The sequence below is a fragment of the Aquila chrysaetos genome, chromosome 8 (assembly GCF_900496995.4).
Source record: "Aquila chrysaetos chrysaetos chromosome 8, bAquChr1.4, whole genome shotgun sequence".
NCBI lineage: Eukaryota > Metazoa > Chordata > Aves > Accipitriformes > Accipitridae > Aquila > Aquila chrysaetos.
Window position 1 is genome coordinate 37873328 of NC_044011.1, and position 23288 is coordinate 37896615.

Sequence of the window (23288 nt, forward strand, 5' to 3'; positions counted from 1 at the left end):
TAATTGCAGGACATGCGCATCTAGCCAAAATGTATTCTTTATTCACCCCAGATAAAAATATGAAAATAAGCTACCTACTGTAAATTGCACACCCACTGCACAGCAGGAAAACAACAGTCCTTCCGCATTGGTCTTCTCTCCCTATCAGCACGAAAAGGCACTAGAGGAGTAAGCAGCGACAAGCCCTTAAGCTTTAGTCAAGGCAAGGAGCATAAATGAAAGTTTGCTCGACTTCTGTGAAAATACAGGCTGCAAAGAGGCTGTTACTATAATCCTATCCAGCCTAAAAATGTAATTTCCTCACTTCGAAGGCTGGTTGGAGCTGCTATTCATGTTTCAGCCCCCAGCCAAAGCCCGATCTCTCGCCAAAGGCGGTTTCTAGACTGGAAGTCAAACACGGGTTTTATTGTTGGGAATCAAATGGAGCCATCGGCATGTGCTGAAAGTTGTGGCAATCAAAGCCTTCCCGCGGCGCCGTGCTATCTCGCACCCGCCACACGGCTCTTGAAAGGCAGAAACACAACATTGGTTTGAATCAAAACACCAAGTCAGGGGCCTGGAAGCCTGGCCAGCCGCAGCGAAGCCCCCAGACTTTCTCCGCGCTGCATTACAGATCAAGCAGAGCCCTCCCCGTGCCTCCAAACCTGCTAACAGCCAAAGGGGAAGCATGGCAAAACTCCAGTCTGTTGGACAGCTACTATCAGCAGTGCCCTCCGTTTATCTCAAATGAAAGAACATTTCACTTTTCCCTGAACTTCCCAGCAGTTGGTGTCTGTGTACTTTGTTTTTAGTTAAAAAAAATCTAGTTATTGCAGCTGTCTTCCTAAAACCCCCTCAGGTTTTAGGAAGGCTGGGGGTTTTTTTTTGGTTTTTTTTGACTGCTTTAGAACAAGACTCAGAAATGGACCTCTAAATTTCTGCTTTGCTTTCCAACCCAAGGAACGTGATTTACAACAGGCGCCACAGAAAGCTGCCAGGCAGGGCAGGAGCAGCAGCGGACCCCCATCCCAGCAAACCAGCAGTTCAGTGTAGACTCAGCAAAACACCCCGCTGAGGAATCAGTGTTATAGTAGGGCTCCTGGCCTCTCTGCACATCTAAGGCTTTTTCCCATCAGGAGATACAGAACAGATAATTACCTGAAGTAAAATATTTACATGTTGGAGCTTTGATTTACCCTTTCCTTCCTGCACGATTAGCATAGTCGCTGTGTGATGGAAAGGATCCTAACAACTCTTAAGCATTGATGACAGCTTCCTTTGGATGTACCTCCTTCCCCCGAGCTTTGGAGAGGGATGCTATAAGGGTTACCCTCTGCTGCAGGGAAAGGCAAAAGGGGGTGCTGCTGCAGGTTGGGGCACTCTAAGGGTCTCCAGTGGCCCAAGCAGCTGCCTCCTGACCTCCGCATTGGCATAGCTGTAGGTGAGGCGTTTTCAAGTGGCTGTGAGCAATACCAGCACATTTTGCAGGGAGCAGCTTGGGAATGACAGCAAAATAATCTTAGATTCATTCCAGATGTAAAACAGATGTCACTGGAAGGTGTCTGGCCTTAAAGTTTTATTTGTTCTTCAGGAAGGGGGAATTGCTGTAGGAACACAGAATTCACCCAACAGGACAAGCAGAGTTTTAAGTCTTCAACATGGAACATCAGCATGTGCTAAAAGGGACCATGTAAATTAGCACCAAGCCTGTTGCCTTGGGAAATCAAGATTTCTTGATGATCACTACCAGTGCAGAGGCACTAAGTCTACATCAGCAGGCAGCCACAGGAAAGCCACTCTCCAACCCACTCCATGTAGTTAATGAGATTCGCTGTAATTAGCTCTGTAAGAGATGTGAAACTAATAAATGGAACTAGCCGCTGAATCAGTAAATAATTATTTTTATGCTTTCTTCCTTTTGGTTCTCATATTGCTGGAGTAAGCATCGATTTTATGCTTGAAATGACATGGCATACATCTGCCTTGGGAAAGCGTGGGGCTGTGAGCAAGCAACCCGACAGCCTGCGCAGGGCAGAGGTGTTCAGAGGTGGGTTACGCAGCACTGCAGGGTCTACACCTGGGGAACGGCCAAGCCTCAGACACCCACTTACAAAGCCCAGAAAGCCTCAGAAAAGAGCTTGTGGGTTCAAAGCTCCTTTCAATATTTTGCACTTGGCTGGTAAGGTTACTGCCCAAACGTGTTAAAGAACCAACCCACCTTACAAATAGCAGATGCAGTAATTATGGGGCAGGTGAGCCAACCCATCACACACATGGAACCGGCAGCCCCTATAGCTCCTCGGTCAAGGCAGGCGCGTAGCAGCCTCTCAGAGCTGATGTCTGGCTGGAGACAGGGACGCTCCAGAAATCCCTTCGCGTGGGTGTGTGAACCTGGGGGAGTCCCAGAGCTGAGGGGGGGGCAGCTGCCCAGGCAGCGCTGAGCTCTGGGGGCTTTCGGCGGGGATCACACCACACGCAAGGGGAGAGCGCCCTGCCGCTGCTCCAACGGGTACCGTGCCCACACCATGCAGACAGATTTTTGCATATTTATTGCAACTCCTGTAAACAGCGTAAGCTCGCTATTAATGGTACAGACCAGCAGTTGCTGTTCCAAGTAAATTAATTAGAAATGGCATTACGGTAATCAGATTAGTTGCCATCCCTCTACCTCGTAGATTGAGACAGATTTTGTTACCAACCTTGCCAGGTTTGCCCACTCATATTTCAAACTCCATTAGAAACACGCTCTAGCAAGTTTATACAGAAAAGAGGATCTGCAGTGCTAGGTACATATTCAGGACTAGTAGAAAATGGTTTTAAAACCTTCACAAGTTTGTCAAGGCCAGTTTATTCAATGTAATTAATCTGTCATTTTAAGAGCTGCCCCTTCTCACCACAGGTGCTCCCCAGAGGTCTCTGCCCCTTCCGAGCAGGGTCACGCACAAGCGAGCCGGTGCTCACCCCAGTGCAGGGGCAGGACACGAGCAAGCCGCAGGAGCCCAGGGAAGCGAAGCCTTTGGAGGCAGTCACCCCAGGGGGACCTGGAACTTTCCGGGGGCAAATTCTGTTTCGGTGCTTTCCCTCCCCTAGCTGCACATTGCTACCTCCCCTCCCCACCAAGAGGAGGTGAAACCCTTCATGACCAGGGGCAGGGAGCCTTTCTCTTTAAGAAGTTGCACTGCAAGAGTGAATTTAAAAAAATTAACAAGTGCAAAATTAACAAGTCTCCTCTCTTGCCTTATGTATTTCCTCCACAAATCAGCTGACTATACGATGCCTCCTGCAGAGACATCTCTGAACTGCTGGCTCCAAGAACACAAGACTCGGGGATCAGCCTTTCCCCTCCCAAACCATTGCATCAGCTGAAAATTAATTACACAGGTTGGCTTCTCTCACTTGCCTTCTGGGGTTTGAACTTGAAGCTCTCAATTTCTTCTCAACTGTGAGAATCAGGAATTAAGTGAGAGTTTGAATTCAAGACAAAGATCACTTAGCACTACAAATCTGAAAAATATACCTCAAAAGACCTAAGGCTGTAGTTACGAGTCAATACTCCAAATCTTGAATTGTAATAATTGTAATACTCACCATTTCACTTGCGGTAGCAACACAGATTTGAGCATAGAAATATCTCTATCACTTCAGATTATTAAAGTTTATAATTTTATCAGGAAATCAGGTTCCTGGTGGTCGTTAGCATTAATTATTCTGAAATGCCCCACCCCTGAGAAGAGGAAGTGAATAAAGATGCTGTGATACACCAAGCGACTCACTGATACAGTATCTGCCTGTCAATTAGCTGACTGCAGCAGAGAGCATTTTAATTAAATAGAACCAAAACCCACTGTTGAAGTTCTAAGAAAATAGCCAACAAACAATTGTCGAGGACAGTTCAATGCATCTGTGCACTTGCTGTATACTATTCATGCGGTATTACACTGTTGTTGATTACGATAAACAAAGCTAGAGATCAAAAGGAACAATAGTCTGTAATCAAGGATATCTGCATAATAGTTTTCCTGAAGGATGTTTGTGCAGGTGAGAAAGGAGTAAAGCATTGTTTCATCAAATGGTAATTTCCTTGTATCTCAAAGAATGAATCCCATTTGCTAGTCGGGGCATAATTCAATTAAAGGGGAGAATCCTGTGAGAGGGAATGAAATCTATCTGTTTGACTGGGATGCTGCAAATCACACCAAGAAAGAAAATGGCATTTGGTCCTGACATTATGATTTATTTCCTACTCAGTATCTTATAATTCCTACAAGATAAGCCAAGACTAGAAATTATCATGTGTACATGGGGGCTGTGTCTGATCCTCTTTATTTTCTCTTCTCAACTGCAGGAGTGCATGTTTCAACCTTATCTTTTAAGAGGCCAGTAAAATAAATGGTAATATTTTCAGAGGCAAAGCAACTCTTGCTCTGCACCCAAGGCGAGATCAGCTGGTGTACGCCCACGCCACGGATGCAGAGGAGATTACAGGGCTGCTCAGAGCCATGCCAAGGAGATCCTGCCCCAGCACTGCCCATGCCCCCGCCCACCCCGCACATCCCACTCCTAGGGCACCTGGGAAGCTCTGCTAGCTTCACCCTGGACTCCTCGTGCCTGCCTGTTCCAGCAATCCCTCTGGAAACAGCAACCCTGGGGCGGACCCCAGGCTCCCGAGCTTTGGGCTGAGCAGCACCTTCCTCTGAGGAAGACGTCCTCCCTAGATGTTGGCAGCTCACCAGCAGCCTGCGGGGTTTGGACACGAGCATCCATCAGTACAGCTTTGACCTTGCTCACAGCTTGCACCCATTAAAGAGCTGCTCTGAAACAATGGGGGACAAACTCCTCTGCTCCTCTTCGCTCTTCAGATCTCAAACATTTAGCCAGGTCCTGCACGGGACCAGAGGGCCCCACTGCCAGGCCCTGATCCCAGGCTGGGCTCTCTTCCTCCCATCCCACTCCCCCAAATCCACACCCCCCTTTTCCCCAAGAGGACAGAGATACACCAAGGGAGCACGTTGCTCGATGAAGATGCCTCTCCTACTATAGGCAAAAAAGCCCCCATGGAAAATCGCAGGTGATTTTTATCTCTGAGCTTGCTATCAGCACCAGATGTCCTCAGCAGCATTGACTTAAGGCTCCCATAGCCTTGAGATCTGCAGATTTCCCTGGTGTTTGCAGCACTCTCCAAAGGCAAAGCACCCATGAGGCAGGCCTAGGCTGCTTTGTTCCAGCTTGTGTGGGAGTTGAGTGTTACCTCTCTGCACAAGGCTGCATATGAACCCCCAACATTCCTATGAGTAACTTGAACTGTTATGGATTGCTAGGACCATAGTCAAGCGTGAGACTCCAACCCAGCGTCCAAAACCCAAGCAGTGACTGGAAACAGCCCCATTTCTGCTCTTGCAGTGCATGAGCAGCAAGTTTGCAATTTGGGTTTACAGCAGAGACCCCATTTTTGCCACAGTTCATAAATCCACTGATAATCGAGTATGCCATGCTCCCATCAACCCTCCGGCTCCTAAACCCATATGGGCAGAAGCCAAACAAAAAGAGTGAATGTAGCCAGCCTGACCTCCATTAAACAGTTTCGAGCGAGTATTTGCCACTGAGAGCAAGGTAAGTTTCCTACAGCCATGGCAGGACCGTGTCTGTTTGAGGACTGTGCCCAGCAGCGTAACTGGAGCTCACTGAGCTCTCTGAGGCTGAAGAGTAAAGATCAGCAGTAAAACTCCGACATAAGCTGCCGCTGACTCGAGGCCACCATTAACTACTGAGGTTCAAAAGGGACGCATCATCCCCCTCAGACTTCCCAGAACAGCACTCGTCTCAGATTGGGCTTGGATAAGAAATTAAAGCCCCCAGTTAATGACTTTGCACACATTATGGATTTGTAAAGCAGCTAGCTGGGGACATGCCCTCAGCCTTGCAGAGACCTGCACGTCCGAAGCAGGAGGAACGGAGGCACGTGGAATGCCAGTCACCCCATCCCAGTGTGCAACACAGCACAGCACCCAGCGGGTCCCGAGACCTGGCACAGCGCTCTGATGTGCTGGGAGCTGCGCAGACAGAAACACCTGCAACAAATGCCCGTTCCAGCTAAAAGAGAGAAAAGGAAAAGCATACCTCCCAGGCTTCCCTTCCCCTCCTCCAGCACAGCCTGCCAGCCCCAGCGGGGCTGCCCAGGATGCCCAGCACAGGAAAATCCTCAGCAGCTAGGAAATCACAAGATAAGGCTGTCAGTCATCCTCACCGCATAAAATGCGGGCTCAGGAGCCCTGCCTCGGTGAAGCGCCATTGTCTGCCAGCCCAGGGACGCTGCCCGGCCGGCCGGCCACGCTCGGCCCTCATAGCCTGCCCGCATTTTTCTCTCCTCCCTCGGCACCAGCCTTTAAGGGAACCTCGGCTCATCTCCTTGGCCACCAGCAGGAATGCCCGGGAGGGGGGATGTGTTTTGATGCCTTTGCCCTCCTCGGTAAGGATGTCAGGCACCCCTAGTCTGCTAACAATTTGTGAATTCATTAGTCTGGCTAATGTAGCTCATTTCTTTTGCTGTTTATTTCACAGCCGCCTTTTGCGTGGCAGTGGGGAGAAGCCATGCACAGTATTCCCAGCGACACTTGGTTACCTTTGGAGAGATTTTTAGTTAATGGGCCCCCCTCCTTCTCCCAGTTTGCTTTAAGGATCTTAAAATCTCCCCCTTCTTGCCATCAGGGGAGCATCTTTTCCTCTCTAGGCCCTTGCTCACACTCCAAATTCCCAAGCACAGGTAAACAAACATTTATTCCGGCCTGTCAGCAGGCAAGGAAAGCTAATTAAAAAATCTGTAGCACTGCTGTATGGTATTGCAATTCCCTGCAATTGGATCAGAAAGCCGTTTGGCCAAAAATAAGTTGTATTTGAATTTATTATATTTTTATTTTATGCGGTTCCCTTTACTGTTACTCCCTGTAACATCGCTAATTATCATAAAAATGTCACCGCTCCACATAAGTCTCTTTTCTCATTGCCTCAGACTTTCCCGAGGAGTCATGTGCCCATACAAACTGCCTGATTTGCAAAGCCCTCTTGTTGAAGGCTGTTTTCTCCTAACTGCACTAAGAAATTTATTAAACGATGCTTCCAGCTCTGCTCAGCGTGAACAGACAGCCTGGGGACGCTGCAGCAGAGAAAAAGCCACCCCAATACGAACCGGAGGAAAAGATAATTTTGAAAATCATCTTGTGCTTCACATTCACCCCCACGCTGTTAGCCGCCCGCGTTGTTCCCCTCAATCGCTGTGTGAAGGAGCACTTCCAGGAGGCCGGCGGCAATGACCTCCAAACTCCCAGTTTGCGGGGTGCGCCGGGAGATGCGGGCGTACCAAGTTACTTGAAGTTTTACTCCTGAACCGAAAGTTAATCTAAATTCGAGAACAAAAGCATTCCTATTTGTCCTTGCATGTCAAGGATTACGACTATTGAAAGTGTTTTCTATTATCGGCTTGTCACTTTCCCAGCTTCTTAATCTCCTCCTCTCTGCCGCTCGCTGCCTCCCTCCTCCCGCCGGCTCTCCCACCGCCCCCCGGGGGGATGCTCAGCCAGCTCCCGGGGCTCTCCGGGGGCTCTCCCCCCGGGGGGACGCTCAGCCCGGCCGGGCTCTCCCGGGCCGCTCCCCCCACGCCGGGGGGATGCTCAGCCGGCTCCCCCCCCCGCAAAACCCGGCGGCCGGGGGCCCTTTGGCCAGGAGCAGCCCTGCCTCGGGGTGGGGGGGGACAACACACACGGGAGGAGCCGCCCGCGGAGCTGGAAGACAATGCCGTGTTCCCCTTTGGAAACAGGCAACACCCATCTCCTGCCGCCCGGGAGAAACCCCCTCCTCCAAAAATGCCACCCTGCTCCGCACCCAGAGGTGGGACCTCTTGCTTCCTAAGCATGGGGCTGGAATCCTGCCAGGGAGGCAGCACCCCCAAAAAAGAACTGAAATAGCTAGAATCACCTTTTACTACCAGGTTTTTGAGAAACATGGGTATCTAGCAACATGAGCAAACGCCGGTGCTGCGGACCAAACACGCGTTGTTTCGACCATCTCATTCAGATCTCCAGACAGCTTTCTGTAATTAAGGTTTCCCTTTTCACAGAACTTGCAGCATTGGACTGCTGACAGAATAAGGCAAAACCCGTGAACAGCCAGTTTTAAGACACCGAGTGTTTCGGGAACTTGGGCACCAATGTCACACACGCTAATAGCTGGTGACAACCAAGTGCTGTCACATTAGTCAGCACTGCAGCAAACGAGCATTATTTGCCCATCAGGCCCTGAAAACCATCGCCATGACCTGGGAAAGAGACAGGAGACATTTAACACATGACTTGGATGAAGTCACCATCCACCATCATTATCTCGGAGTAAAAGAAAAAGGGTTTGTTTTTTAAACCTTCAGCGGAAGAATTCAGTGTTATCTCCCGGCTGACACAAGGAAATCTTAATGCAGCTATTATCTGAGAGCAAACTGATTTTGTAGTTTGCAAAATTAATAGTATTTAGCCCGCTAGTTTCCGTAGTAACCAGCCCAGCCATCCATCCCTGCCTGCCTGCGACAAGGTCTCTTAAGCATTTCACATAGTACTTATCCATTTTCTTGCTCTCACCTCGCTCTCACCTTTACTTTCAGCACAGAATGCAACACAATCCACTGCCACTAAAGACTAGGCTGAGAGTCAGATTAAAATTATCCCTGTTTGCCCTGACCTCTTTTCTCTGCAGGTGAGAGTGTCCCCATTCAGCAGCTAAATGAAGCAGAAATGATGGAGTGTTTGTTTTCCCTGACTTTTCCTCAGCTTGCCAGTAAATTTACAGCCACGAATATGAAGTGTTAATTTAATGTTCCCACTGAGCATCTCATTGTCAACAAAGGCTTCAAACCATAAGAGAGGAAAAGGTTAGCTCATGCAGAAAATGACCCTTATGGTTTGATTGTCTTCTGGTCCAGACTAGCAGCAAGCAAAAAGCTAAGGGCTTTGACTTCCAGCTTAATGCATTTGATGGCAATAAATGGAACCTCTCTACCTCCGCGCAAAGAAAGAATCACCTGTAATGCTCACTTATTTGTCTGTGCAGGCAATCTCCGCAAAACCAAAAGGGAAGCGGGCCTCTCTTCTCGCTCCCACAACTAATTTGACAGAACCGAAAAGTTAAACCCTTCATTATCCCAAACTTAAACGGAAAGGGCTTGCTCGCTGGAGATTACAACAGAACATTAATGGTGGCATGAACCATGAAATTGCTTTCTTCACCTGGTGCTTCAAAACTTTAAGGCCTCTGCTCTCGCGACGCGCAAAAAAGTTCTTCCTTCCATGACTTCTCGCTGGAAATAAAAATTAAGTTTTAAATAATCAAAAAGCTTTCTGGACTTTGTGGCAGAATTATGCGTGCAGAAGGCTTTATTCTCAGCACATTTAGTTCCTTTATCTGGTAAGAGGAGCTTAATACTTGCTGTAAGTAATGTTTACAGAACTAATTTACAGACCAACTAGAGCATGAGTGAGAGCACCACAGTATGCTTTTTACTAAACTAACCCTGTCTGGTATCTTCAGGAAAAAAAAAAATGAAACCCTGATGGTGCTGTGAAACTGTATATAAAAGTTAAGGAAAGACTCAAATATCAGAATTTTTTTTTTTTCTGAGAGCTGAAACTAAGCTTGGAAGCAAGATGGAGATAACACATGCTTACAGATGCAGAGTTGGACTATTCAGTGAGAAGACAAGTTAATTCAGCAACTTTTTTGTACCCTTGCAAAACCCACTAATTAAATTGGCAATTTCACAGGCTGCTTGCATTCATTCTGAGTATGCCCACACCGGTGTTTTTCAAAACAATTAGTAAGAATTATTCTAATATATCAAAGCCATCCGTCACACCAAATTAGCTGGTCATTTACTTATTATGAACCCGTGCATTCTGCGTTACCAGGAGAAACGCTCCCTGATGCCTCCTGCCAAGGCAGAGGCAAGGCACTGTGAATATGCATGCTGCAACACCTCCCAGCTACGCCACGGGACTTTGGGTCTCTGATGCGCCAGGCACTTTAATGCATTTTAACATGTCCAGCAAAGCATCGCAGCTGACTGAACCAGAAAAGCCTGAAAGCAAATCGGAGCGTACAGTAAGGAAACTGTCTGCTTTTTGTTCTCCCTGATCACACGGCACTCCCATTCAATCAATAAATAAACCCCTTCCTATTAACATCAGGTACGGGCCTGAACCAGGACACCAAGCTGTTACAGGATCTACATGCAAAACCGAGACCCAAATGGGATGGGACAACAGGACCAACCAAATGGGATCCAGCCAAACCCTCCGGGCCCAAGGTGACAGGCTTGAAAATCCAGATGATGCACTGCCACAGTCTGCTTTCTGACATTAAGTTCCTTTTTAAAAAGCCAGCTTTGCAACATTTGTGTTTCTAAAACTAAGCAAAAACCTCTATTAGCAGCCAAAATGTAAAAAATAAACAACCCAACCCCACCCTGAACCTATTAACTTAAAATCCACAAAAATGTTTTTCCAAGAGCCAGGAACACTGGCACATTTTGAAAGCCCTATATTCAGGCATGACTCAATTTGAATTGCTATAATTTTGACTTCCATATCCTACTTGTATGCAAATATATAAGTAGAAGAAAATTTCACAAAGTGTCAAAGCCGTTTTTCCAGCCCATCTCTTACCTGTACCAAGGCAGACAGGTATTTCAGAGGTCAGAGCTGAAGCACTAGGGTTTCATAAAGGACCTAAATTACCTAAATGAGTTTAACTCATCCAACTGACCATTCAGCTATTGGGAAGCAGCCCTTTGTGTCCCATATGAACATCATTGAAACGACTGCCCCAGGAAAGGCAAGCTGCTTAGAAACAGGTGAAGCTGATGGGCCTCGTAGGGACACAAAAACATTCACAAATAACAGTGGAAATTGAACTCAAAAAGTCCCTTTTTATTGTATTTCCTTCAGTAATAAACAGACACAGAATTAGGCATATTGAATGTGTCCCTTTTTTTAAAGGCCCTGCAAGAAATATAGGCATGTTTGAAGAGAGATGCTTGCTTTTAGTTAAAAAAAGTATTATTCAGCGTATGCCGAGATGCGTGTAGAAGCACCATGCTAGAGTTCACTAATGTTATACACAAACTCACCCTGCCTTTGGTAACCATTTGCCAGTCACACTGTCAGTTAACAGTAGTCATTCTGAAAGCAGCAATTCATTCTCTATAGTCCTTTCCTAGCACAGTTTTCAGCCTGCAATTTAGATGATAGGAAAATTACAACCCTGCTGCACTATATTATGTGATATAAATGTTATTGCAATTAAGCCAATGAGGAAAAGTCCCAGAAAGCAAAGATGTTTAGTTCACGCTTTCTCCTTATTCCTTCCCCCAAACTCAAGCAGTTGTCAAAGGGTAGAAAAGAGAAAGAAGTGTTTCCATTAGTAGAAGGCACCTGCAAACAGCAGGAGCTCAGAAGCAACACAAACCCACAGCCAACATATTGGTTTTTCTCCAAACTCCCTAACAAGTTATTTTGCCCAGGGCAGACATGAGTGAGAAAAGGCATTACTTGAATAACGAGGTATAGCCAAAAGTGGTCCAGATATCCAGGCATCCTCCTGGTGAAGGAATAAGACATGCTAGAATACCCCAGTGGGGATTTCCCACCAACTACACTGGAGATTTTCACTCCTCACATTCTCAGCCTCCACACATTCTCAGCATCCAAAAGTTTCCTTCTTCCAGCCACAGCTCCAAATGCCTCTGAACTTTGTGCACTGGAGGGTTTTTACGTATCTGGAATGCGTAAGCCCACGTAGCAAGGCAATCCCTCCATGTCCAGAGCAGGAAAATGCTATATATATGCATCAGGAGTAGAAGCATATAGCAGCTAAACCACACTTTCAGTTTTGGCTCACTTGTTCCTTCCCACCCTCCAGTCATAGATAAACAGGATGCGTGTTCTTGTTAAGCGCCCTCCACATTAAAGTCAATCAACTATTTTTGACCGTTCCTGGCCAACATGCTGCCTGTCACCAGCCACTGGGTGAATCTTGCAAGGAAAGATATCCGCACATTATTTTGCTCCTTTGAAAGTCATGATATACATATGAACAATATTTTTATAACAGCTAGGTGAAAAGTCTAATACAATACTAAACTATATATGGGGACAATTTAATTGCCATAGCAGCTCAGGCAAGTGAGCTGGATTGCACTGAGAGCACACAAGAACGGACAGGCTTTGGATTTAAAATGCTTTTCTGAAGAAGCCACAAGTTTGTGCTGAAATACAGATGCCTAATTAGCCCCAGAAGGCTGAAACACCCCAACCGGTGTCAGGAGCCAGTGGTCATGGGAATCAAGGAAAATCAATGTTTTCTTCCAGGCTTCAGCTATTTGGACAAGGTAGCGGGGACACAAGGATGTTATGCTCCAAGCTTCACAAAACCCCAGCTAAAATGAATAAAGATCTCATTGAGACATTCTTATTGATAAGAGTGCTAAGGAAAAAGTGAACATATCCCAGACAAATTTATTCCCCCAGACCACTACCATGATGCAACACAATTAGAAATGAGACCTACACGGTCCCATGGGTGGATACAGCCCCCCACACGTATCATAACAGGCAGTGCTGCTGGTCTGGACAGACTCAGGAAAAAAGCTTGTTTGTGACACCAGGTTTGCTTTGCAAACACCTTGCACGTTTTCTTTAATGATGTCAGCTGAGTGTCAAGCAAATGTTTAGCTACAGAAGTGTCAGCCATATTAAACTACTTCTATTTCACTGTTTCTGAAGAGGAAAAAAAATAGAAAAAAGGAAAAAAGAGTCCTAGCATTCATCATTTACTCCAAGGTGCTGTAACCAGGTAGAAACTTGTCTTTTATATGCTGAACTGTGTCCATGAAAACACATTATCTTTAAGTGGGCACTGGAGGAACCACACACGACATTGACTTCTTCATGCCATCACTAAGACTGGATACTTCAATCATTTGAAGATTTAAGTGGAGATTAGCAGAGACCTCACCTGCATCTTTCTCTGCCAATTCAGTGTTTTGGACATGCTCTGCAGCAGCAAAGCTCCTTACAAAGGCAAAGCCACAAAGAAGCCCTGAACTCTATCTTTATAGTTCTGTCCTATTAAATAAGAGCAAGGACAGGCAGTTGCTTGTGCCCTTCATGTAGCCAGAGCAGCTGCTCAGAGGTTCACAGCAGACCAAAGACGTCACCCACTGGAGACACCCCAGGAAGGCTGGTTTTGCCAGCTGGAGAGAACAGGCCATCTGATGAGGGCTTACCCTGGGTGCACCCCTGGAAATGCAGCAACATCAGCTGAGCTTTCTAGGAAACAGAATGTGACCCATGCTGGTCAGCCTATACCATCTGTATCCACACCATCATGCAGAGGCCAGCTAGCGAGATGCCAAGGTCAGATTTTTTTCCCCTTTGTAGTCGCCAAGCTCATGCCAAGACTTTTGCAGAAGCTGGTTCTCAGCCCAGAACCCACCTGTCCTGCACTCCAACATGCTATAGATGACGTCATACTTGTGCTTAAATTAATTTCTTATCATATACCTCAGAGCATTTTGTAGAACAAGATGTGCGTCATAACCCCCCATCCTGGACAAAATCAGAGGCCCAGAGAGGTTTGTGCCAGATCCTGGGGCAGAGCTGCAGTTGCTCAGGTGGCTTCCAAAGGGCACCAGGCTCTTCCCCACGAGACTGCAGATGCAAAGCCTGGCCAGCACCTAAGCAGAAATACTATTTCCTCAGCAGTCAACAAGCTCGAACGCTTTAAGAAATATCCTGAGCAACTCTGCCACGCAGGAGACCTGAGAAGGAAGACAGTTATTTCCTCCTTTTTGTTCTTTTTTTGGGCTGCCAGGCCTGGGCACAGGAAGATTTCAGAGATATTGGGTACTATGTGTGCCTTCTTTGAACTTCCCTGAGCTTCCAGAAAGGCACAGACAGCTGTGGAAACCATTGGCCACAGATCATTTTGGGTGACAGGCAGGAGACCCTGTGGAAGATGTCCACAACTCCAGTCATTCAGGAGATGGAGAAAGCCTCTTGCAGAAGCTGGAAGGGAAGACTGGGTGCTTACCATACATGCCATTCAAGAGCAGGGCATACCCCTCATGCCCTCATGGCTGGATATCCCCAGGCCTCTGAAAGCCCTTTTAATTCTGCCACATGCCCAGGCAGCACGGGCGATCCGTCAGGCTACAGAGCCACTGCCTGGGCACGCCGTGCTGCAGCCGCACGTCCCTAATGGCTCTCTCCGATGTGCTGCCACGTTCAGCTGATTAGTTGTGGGTGATCTGAAATGTCAAACTATTAGCCTTGACAACTACTGCCAAGGTTACTATCAGCTGAAAATATCTTTTTAATAATGTAACTGTTTGTAAGTGGAAAAGGTGATGCTTAAAATACAAAGCGGTAATAAGTATGAATTACTGAAACAAAACAGAAAAAGCCTTTTGTTTTCAGTCAGCCTTTCCAAGGCATGTCCTGCCTGGTTCTTGAAGGGATCATGTCCTTGCAAGGCAATTTGCAATATCGTAATTAAGACAGCAGAACCATTACAGACAATAAAAAGCCCCCTGCTAGAGTGTCCTCCCATCACACCTCTAATGCACAGGTACCCTCACACCCGTCTTGCTACAGGTCTGTAACCTCCACTCATACAAATGCTCCCATCCCCATCCAGGGGTGGGAATACTGGGAAGGAAAATAACCCCTCCTGTGGAGGGAAAGGGGGACGGGGCTCTTCACGGCATCTGCAGCCAACACAGCACTGAAAGAAATACCCACCCTGATTCAGGACAGGACAAAAGCAATCAGCTCTTCCTCAGACACATTTTATCCGAGTGGTTTCTTCTGAAACACGGCTATTTGCTAAGATGGGTACGCTTCCTCTCACTATTAGCGATTCTGGAACAGACAAATTGAAAATATTCCCGGCCAAAAAAAACCCCAAATAATGCTGCATTTAGCTACTGTTATGCTTGATATTTCTTACAATTTCTTGGAAAAACCATTAGTTTATTTGCAACATTTTTATACTTCATGCCAGTGCCACAGCAGGGAATAATGGCCACATTTCAAGCTCAGAGCAAGACTCAGATACAGGAAAAAATTAAACAAGGATAAGAGCAAGAAACTGTTAATGGTCAAAAATATTTTACTGCAGGTTCAACAACAAAGTCTGGAGGAGATAAGTCTGTGTGTGTACTGACATTATATAAAAAAGTGATTATTCAGCCATTCATGGGAACAGAGCTATTGATTCAAGTAACAAAGGACACTATATAAACTGCAGTGGTTTTGCTCTTTTTAGCCTGGGAAAATTGATTTTCTTAAACTTTCCCTTGAACCCGCAAGTAGGGTTTAATCTGAACCTAAAGGAGCCTTTTAAGAACTCCCATAAATTAAAAATATATCTCTTCATTTTGCACATTTTTGGTTCCTGCTGTTACAGCAGAAACCCAAGAAACATTGGAGAAAGGTGGGAGGAAGTGATAATTGCATTTTGTTACAGTGTTTCCAGTACACGTTTGTTTACATACATTAAAAATAACATGTAAATATTGAACATAAGTGAAGCAAAACATAAGGCAGCTTAATTCTACTGCAAGACTTAAAGACTGAAATTTAGCAGGAAGAGAAAGATAAAAGCTGTAAGAGTACAGTAGAAAAGAGGCTCATCACAAATGATCTGTGAGCAAACAGAAGATGCAGAACCGCCAGCCACCTTTCCACCCTCCAGGCATGTTTTGCCCTGCAGACCAGCCCGGGAGGCGAAGATGCCCACAACAGCCCATACCAAACCCTTTCCACTTTCTTGTCTGGCTACGAGTAGGTTGCAGATGGGAGCAGCACCCGCGGTGGAGGTGTGGCACCAAGCAGCAGTCCTACGGAGGAGCAACAGGCAACGGCAGAAACTGGATATAGGCTTGAGGCTACCCAGGTCTCTGATCCCACCCAGCTCTGAAGCTCGTCCCCAGGGACCTCCACCTGCCCCTGCAGTGCCATCCCCCGGGCCTGAGCAGGGTGTCAGGAGGGGACTTGCACCCAGCCAGCAGGAAGCCCCAGGTGAGGGGCAGGAGTTAAATGGGAACATCCAGGGTGGCAAATACCATCTGCTTCAGCATTCATTAATACCAAGTCTCAGCCAGAGCACTTAACGAGGACGAGTCTTGGTAAACGTGCAGGTTATATATCGGAACAGCACGTGGAGGGGGGTTTTGGTTAGAGCACCAATGCATCATTGCTCTAGTGACAGCCAACCTGACCAGGGTGTTGCAGACCTGTGCCATTCCAGCCCAAGGCTTTCAAGGGACCAACCACCTTTGGAGCCATCAACTGTTAAAGGTGAGGCGGTTGCCCAGCCTGACCACAGCCAGCAATCTCCGTTTTTGCAAGCTATAGCATGAATGAGGTCCTTGTCAGCGTGCCCTGTTGGGAGTTGAGTGGCAGAATAACCTTGTCCTGAGCCTGCTCCTGCAGGATGCCGGTGCCCTGATTCACCAACTGCATCCTTAGCTCTGGGCATATGCCACATCCCAGTGACACCGGCACCTGCGCCTTGCTAATCTGAGACCAAGCACTCAGTTCCCACTAGAACCAAGCCCGCTGGGACAAGAGAAGCTAAATACAGTGGTGCTAGCACCAAAGCCCTCCTCTCCCCAGCTCACCTTCGCTTGGCTTTCCTCTCCAGGGCACTGGTACATGGGAGGTCCCGCACAGGGCCGGGATGAGATGCCCATTGCCTGCACGGGCTGGCAGCTCCCCTGCTCGCCTGTCTGTGCAGTGCTGGGTCCCCCGAAGGTGCTGAGCACCCTGCACATCCCACTCAGCACCCATGGCTGACAGCCGCGTGTTCACACGTGGTGTGCTGGGACTGTTTACAGCTCCCGCACACCACCTCCTTTGTGGACCCACTGAAAAACCCCAGTGTGCAGTACACCACTGTACATTTACGTTGTTGTTTTTCCCCTCAATAAGGCAGTAAATGACCTTTTATTCAAACAACGATTCCTAAAACAAAAACAAAAACCACCACCATCAGAAGATCTGTGAGCAGCGCAGGATGATTTGTTATTTAAGTAGCAGCCAGCCCTGTGTGCTATGCAAACAAAACCCACGCTCTCTGTTCTCGCAAGCCTCCTGCTGACTTTGCAACTAATTTTGTTAGCGAGGAGAACACACTGCGCTGACATCAATGCATCAATGAGACCAGAGGCGTTTGTTCATAACTTTGTAACAAACATTGATCAATCGATTTTTGCCCATGTGGGGAGGGAAAAGCCCACAAACAAAACAAAACACATATGGGGAGATTTTTTTAATGGCACAAAGGGCAATTAGACACCCAACCTTCCAGTGAAATTAGGCTCCTTATGGTCCTCTGTGCTTTTAAAAGTCTTCCCCTTACGCTCAATGGAAACAAAATCTACTGTCAAGCCTCCAAAGGAGGAAAAAAATCAGCTGCAACCAAGAGAATGGTTAGTGGGCCTGCAAACAGCATTTCTGAATGCACCAGAACAAAAAAGACAGGTAAAGGCTCCTTTCAAAGTGAAGGAAACCCTATTCCACATGAACCATCTTTTGTGGCATGTATTGTATTAAAAATGTCAAAATAGAGAAAACACTAATTAGCTATCAAAAATAATTAAGTGTTCTGTAAACAGTGGAACATATGCGTATTTACTCAGATACATCTCCTTAACGCTAATGCCCATTCCCTTAGCTGTTAGCACTACAGCAATATTGTCAGGCCACATCCGAGATCTTGCAAGGCATAATATGGACTACTCACAACAGGCAGATCATAACCCGAGGGACTGAAGTCTAAGTACACAAGGAAAAAAGGCAGAAGGTAAACAGAAAGGATTTGGTCAAGGTGAATTGTGCAATAGCAAAACCAAGGAAAAGCACTCAAGCCTGTGGTTCGAAGTCCAACATCCCATTCAGAGGCTCAGGTTGCCCAAATCCTATCTGCTGTGCACCAGCCCAGCAGGACGAGCTGCCCAAGTGAAGCTGCGCCACTCTTCAGATGCTTGCGGAACACAGATGCTCATTTATAAAGCTCACGAATTGACTGCCAGAACCAGCCACCAAAAGATGACTTCACCCCACCCTTGACAGCCTCTTTTGGAAGCATAGTCCAGAAAAGTGTCACAGAGAGTCAGTGACAGTGAAAGTGAAACTGTCCTGTATTACAGCCCAGGCTGGGCCAGTGGTCCCTTCTCACCCTCACAGTTTATTTTCCATGAAGTAATATACCTATGCAGTTCAGACGTGAAGTGTCAATGCCAGTGTTGGAATTTCTAGCCGCAAGCTGTCGAGATGATGGCTACTAACAGTGTACTCACGGCTGCATTGAGACTCACAGGCATGATTTTCCCCAGAGAATTTCCCCTGAAGACCCCCTCATCTCTCTAGCCTTGTTAAAAAAAGATAGGAAAGTTGCAAATCAAGTTATGGAGCCAGAGTCTTCCAGCTGGTTCTTTCCAAGACTTCGTAAAATAGAGCAATCTGGTGCCTGGGTCCTTCCTACCTAGCTGACTGTGCTACAGAGAAATGCGACTTTTTAGTCCAACACATACAGGCAAAATGCAGTCTGTGGAAGCTAAGAAATGCAAACTTCAGCAGAAGGAATAATCACACAGCTAATTGAATAGCTCAGCTGAATATGGGGAAAAGCATATTTTTATTCAGAGAGAACTGACCCATATTCCTCTTTTGGGCTGTGGAACCAGTCTACTATTTTTAAATGTGTTCACTTAACATACAGCTAGATGGCAGAACAGCACAGAGGAAATACCTGAGCTCCCTCACCTAGCTGCGGCAGGACAGATTATCCCACAGCAAGATTCACGATGGCACAGCTGATTCAACTTCCATTACTAGGGATGCAAACATATCCTTAGGTGTGTGAAACAAGTTACACACCTGAGCAGTCTGGTATTTTTGCAGACTCCCAGCCACTAACACTATGGCTCTGTTCAAAGGGCACTGAGCTACAGGACACATTTTGAGCGCAGGTCTAAGCAAAATTTTATCTAAGCATGTTTCACCTGATCTCCAGCCTTCAGCTTGTCCCGGCAATGTTAGATTTAATTTCCATGCCCAGAACTGCTGCCTGACCCCAGGTGGCTCCCTGGGATCCTACTTGCCCTTTGCCTAACAAGTCCATCAATGCTTTGGAGACAGATTCCTCATACCACATGCCTGCACAGCACCTTGCACTGCAATGTAGTTGTCCTGACATCTTTAGATGCAAAGGTGCTGCAAATAACCAAAACTATCTTTCAGGTGAACTCACACAAGTTATGTTGACCCCTTCAGTAAGAACACAGCCGTAAAGCAGAACAGCTCAAACACAGTATGACCCAGCAAAAGCACCCCCTGTACAGAAGAGGCTAGGGCTGCCAGGAATAGCTCCAAGGAAGATTGCATTTTGATTTAAGAGCTATAGAACAGCAGCCAAATGGAGAAGAGAGATGAAGCACATCTTCCAAAGTTTACTCTTGCAGCCTGACTAATAGTTCATAATAGTATTTACTCGGCAAGTATTTGTGACCTTATTTTTCCTTTGGAAAGAGTGTGCTCTGAGGGTGCACTGAAACAGACGATCACCTGCTCATTAGTTGGCTCCCTGAGCAGGGAAATGCCACACAGACCGATGTCAGCACTATCTAGCTGCTCCCCATGCACAGCAAACCACTCAGAGAAAGTGCTCTGCCTGGGCTGCGTCCCTCCTGCAGCCAGGTGACATTTAGCTGGTCTCTGTAAGACACAGAGCTAGTGAACATCTCGCTGTCAATCTCCCACACAGCATCTCTGGGGGCTCGCAAGAGCCAAGCTCACAGCAGCCGTCCCCGCTGCAGTCACTAACCATCTCTCTCCCCGCTCCCTCAGCTGCCTATTTCCACAAAAATAGCAGAGTTCCTTCACTTTGAGACCAGTTCTGCTGCCAACTTTGCCTGGAACTGGCTGGGAGGAGGACAAGGAGGTGGCACTGGCTGCAGGCAGAGCAGGATTTTAAAGTCCTTCTTGACAAAATGAGGTCTCCTAGCAGTTTTGAGCATTTATACAATTATAAATATTTACGAATTTCATTTATAAGAATCAGCATAGCTGAAAAAATGTCTGGAAGGAGCTGACAAGAGAAAACATGAATGTTTCATAGATTAACTAGACAAGTACTTGCATCCTGATGACAGCGTCAGGTGCTCAGCTCCAGTAAACCAGCATATCCACAGGACTGACACTAGGGCTATTCTGGTTTGCACAGGCTGAGAATCCAGTCAATGAAGCACTAAGCAATATCATTCATCATAAAACGAGGGTCTCTGGGAGCCCTATATATGCATTTACTCCAGAGCTCCTCGCTTCAGACAGAGGCGGCACAGTTCATGCAGTCATCTGGCCCCCACCCAGCCTGGCTGCTTTAACAGGAGTACAATATGTATTCTCCCCTTATGCTATTTACTCACAGCTACAGATGTTGACACAACAAAGAGCTAAAGACAGACAGACAGAAAGGCAATAGTGTTGCAGCGCAGACACTAAGGGCTCTATTCTTCAGAAAAGAGCCTCTGACTTCCCCACCCAGCCCTGCAATTCATTTGAAAATCATCTGGGCTGGTGAAGCTTGCTTTCCTCTCTTGCAGGACACAGATGAATGTAAGTGAACATCATCTTTGCTGTTTGTTTCTGTGCTGAACTGAGCCCTTATAAATCCACAGAAAAAACAATTGTTTCAAATCAAGTGGCTAAAGCTCGTGGATGTATTGGGCAGTGTGCAACTTCGCCTCCTGTTGACCTGCCCCTACCAAGGAGCTGTGCTGGGAAGAGCATAGCTTTTTACTAATATTATCTTTAGAGAGCCAGATTTAAAGGGCTGACTTTTTCCACAGAAAAAGAAAAAACTTAAATGCTTTCTGGGGGACAACAGCTTGCATTTCCAAAGCTTTGCAGCTACACATAAAAATGCTCTAACAGCACAAGAATATAAACATTTTGAAAAACATGACCAGAAAAGCTGGGAAAGATAAGAGCAGGGGCTAGCCTGGGGCTCAGCAGGATGGGTTTCAGTTGCCCGTTCTGCTCTCGGGCTGCCCAGCATAGCAGCAGCACACCCTGGCCCCAGCCTCTGCATCTTCCCTCGCGCTGCTGGGAGGTTGCTGCAGCAGGGTGGGTGCTGGGGTTTAAGACTCAAGAACCCAGAGCTGCCTTTGTGAGCATTTCTCAGTGGATCTGGAGAGAGCTTTTTGGAATTGGCTGGTGCCTGCCACGATGCCTGCGTAACGGTCAGAGGGGTGGAAATGCCCACAGAAGGTGGCCAGTGCTGGATGTGACAGATATGTCAGCAAGGCCTTGCAGCGTTGGTCAAAGCTTTGTAAAAATTGTGCTCAGTGTTGCTCTGAGGTGTTTGGTCCTGCTCTCCACATGGCCAAGATGTATTACAATGTCTTTAAAGCCCTGCTTGTCTCATGCTATTAATGACATAGGCAGTGACCCTGACATTAAGCCTACTGAGGAAAACCCTAGACCCACACCAAGCCCCACGAGGTTCAGGGAACCTATGCGCTCACGCACGGTCTCTTCACGCGCAGTCAGTTGACTGTTTGGAAGCCTTGCGCTGCAAACCAGCTCTCCTCCAAGCACCATACAAGCTAGAAAAGGGATTCTGTTTTTTAAACAGTTGGGTGTTTTAAGCTTCTCATGCAAACTAAAGTTCAGATCCCTCACAACTGGTGGGAAAAGATATTATTGCCTGGAACCATGCCCAGAAAGACTCAAAGCTGAGCTTCCTTCTGACTCCACTCAATCGCCAGCTCCCATCACTCAGACGTGATGCCATCTGGTGTTTACAGGCAGTAAAACCAGCCACTTCCCCAGAAGCATCAGGGCTTCTCCTGGGCAAAGAGTTTGGAAGATATTCAGGGAGGAATAAGCAGTTCCCAGATTAGCAAACACGCAATAATTCACAGCATTTGTTCTGCCAGAAGATTAACGTTCCCCTAGCACCGCATTGACTCACAACTCATCAACGTGTCTTAATGCTTTAGGTTGGGCTTCAAGGAGAATGTGGGTAACAGTTAAACTCTTAATTTTGCTCCAATGTCTCCATTGGATGAGGATTCGCAGTTTTGGACCGCAGACAGCCCCGCTGCTGAAGAGCTGTCCTGGCACAGCATATGACACCGGAGCAGCCTCCCATCCCAGAGCCACACACTGCTGGTCCTGAAGGGGCTGTAAAGAGTCTTTTCAAAAAGCAAATAAATGAGTTGACTTCATAAAAAAAAGCAGGGAACCAAGTATCCTCCTTCCCTCACAGAAATAAGACTGAGTATGAAATAGGTCTGCTTTGAAAGAACCGACAACAGTGGTTTTGTGGATAGTGTTTCCCTAAAAGAAAAGACATCTCTCCTACTAGGAAGGTGATCACTGACCTTTCGTCTCAAAATTTCCTGCAGTTCATGTCTACGTTCCAGCAAGGCAAAGCCAGGTAAGTTTTGCTCTATTTCTCACCGGCAATCATGCATTAAGAGACAAAAGTCTGACTCTCCCCCACTGATGGACGCTTAACGGGAAGTCACGTTGCCCGAAACCAGGGCCAGCCCCGTGTCTCCCCAGCCCTCCTCAGCAGCTGGCCAGCCCTGCAGGCTGGCACCTCGCAGACGGCTTCCAGCCCAGGCGCTGCTTCGGGAGCAGGACGGGGAATTTGCCTTCCCACGCCAAATGCTCCGACTGCCCCTCCGACCTGCCGCTGCCCTTGAACCCTGCCTATTTTTAGCCCACCTTGGCACACCAGAGGTCCCGGCCCCAGCAGGCAGGCAGAGCTCCAGAACAGCAGATGCGGCTAACACAGGGGATGGCCCGCGGCCAGCAGACCCTGTGCAAGGGAGCTCGAGGACAAGTGCCCGCAGGCGAGCAGCTCCGACTCACCGCGTCACCCCACCGAGATCCCACAACATCACACACCTCTTCCCTGCCGGCAAGCGGTGCAGAAGTCACAGCTGGGCACGCACTCACTGGTCCAGCGGTGCCGGGATAACCCAGAAAATTGTTTTTGAGCTGCATTCCCTTGCATTTAACCAGTATTGCCCTCCCCAAAGCAATACAATAAGAAACAAACTCAGCACTCTTTAGGAGGAAGCACCATTCAGGATTTTGTTTCCCAGCACCCCGGGGATAATCCAGATCTGCAGATTGATTTACACTGGATAAAACCAGTTTGTCTCAATCATCAGTACTCTATTGCTTAAACAC

The 23288-nt window shown here is 47.2% G+C and overlaps 1 long non-coding RNA gene across 1 annotated transcript in view; it reads right to left on the reverse strand.

Annotated features, from left to right (window-relative positions):
- LOC115344479 overlaps window positions 1-6294 on the reverse strand; it is a 42184-nt gene extending 35890 nt beyond the window's left edge. The window contains exon 1 of the long non-coding RNA XR_003924534.2: window positions 6097-6294. This is a non-coding gene — a long non-coding RNA (uncharacterized LOC115344479). The remainder of the gene's footprint in view (window positions 1-6096) is intronic.
- Between the last annotated feature and the right edge of the window lie 16994 nt (window positions 6295-23288).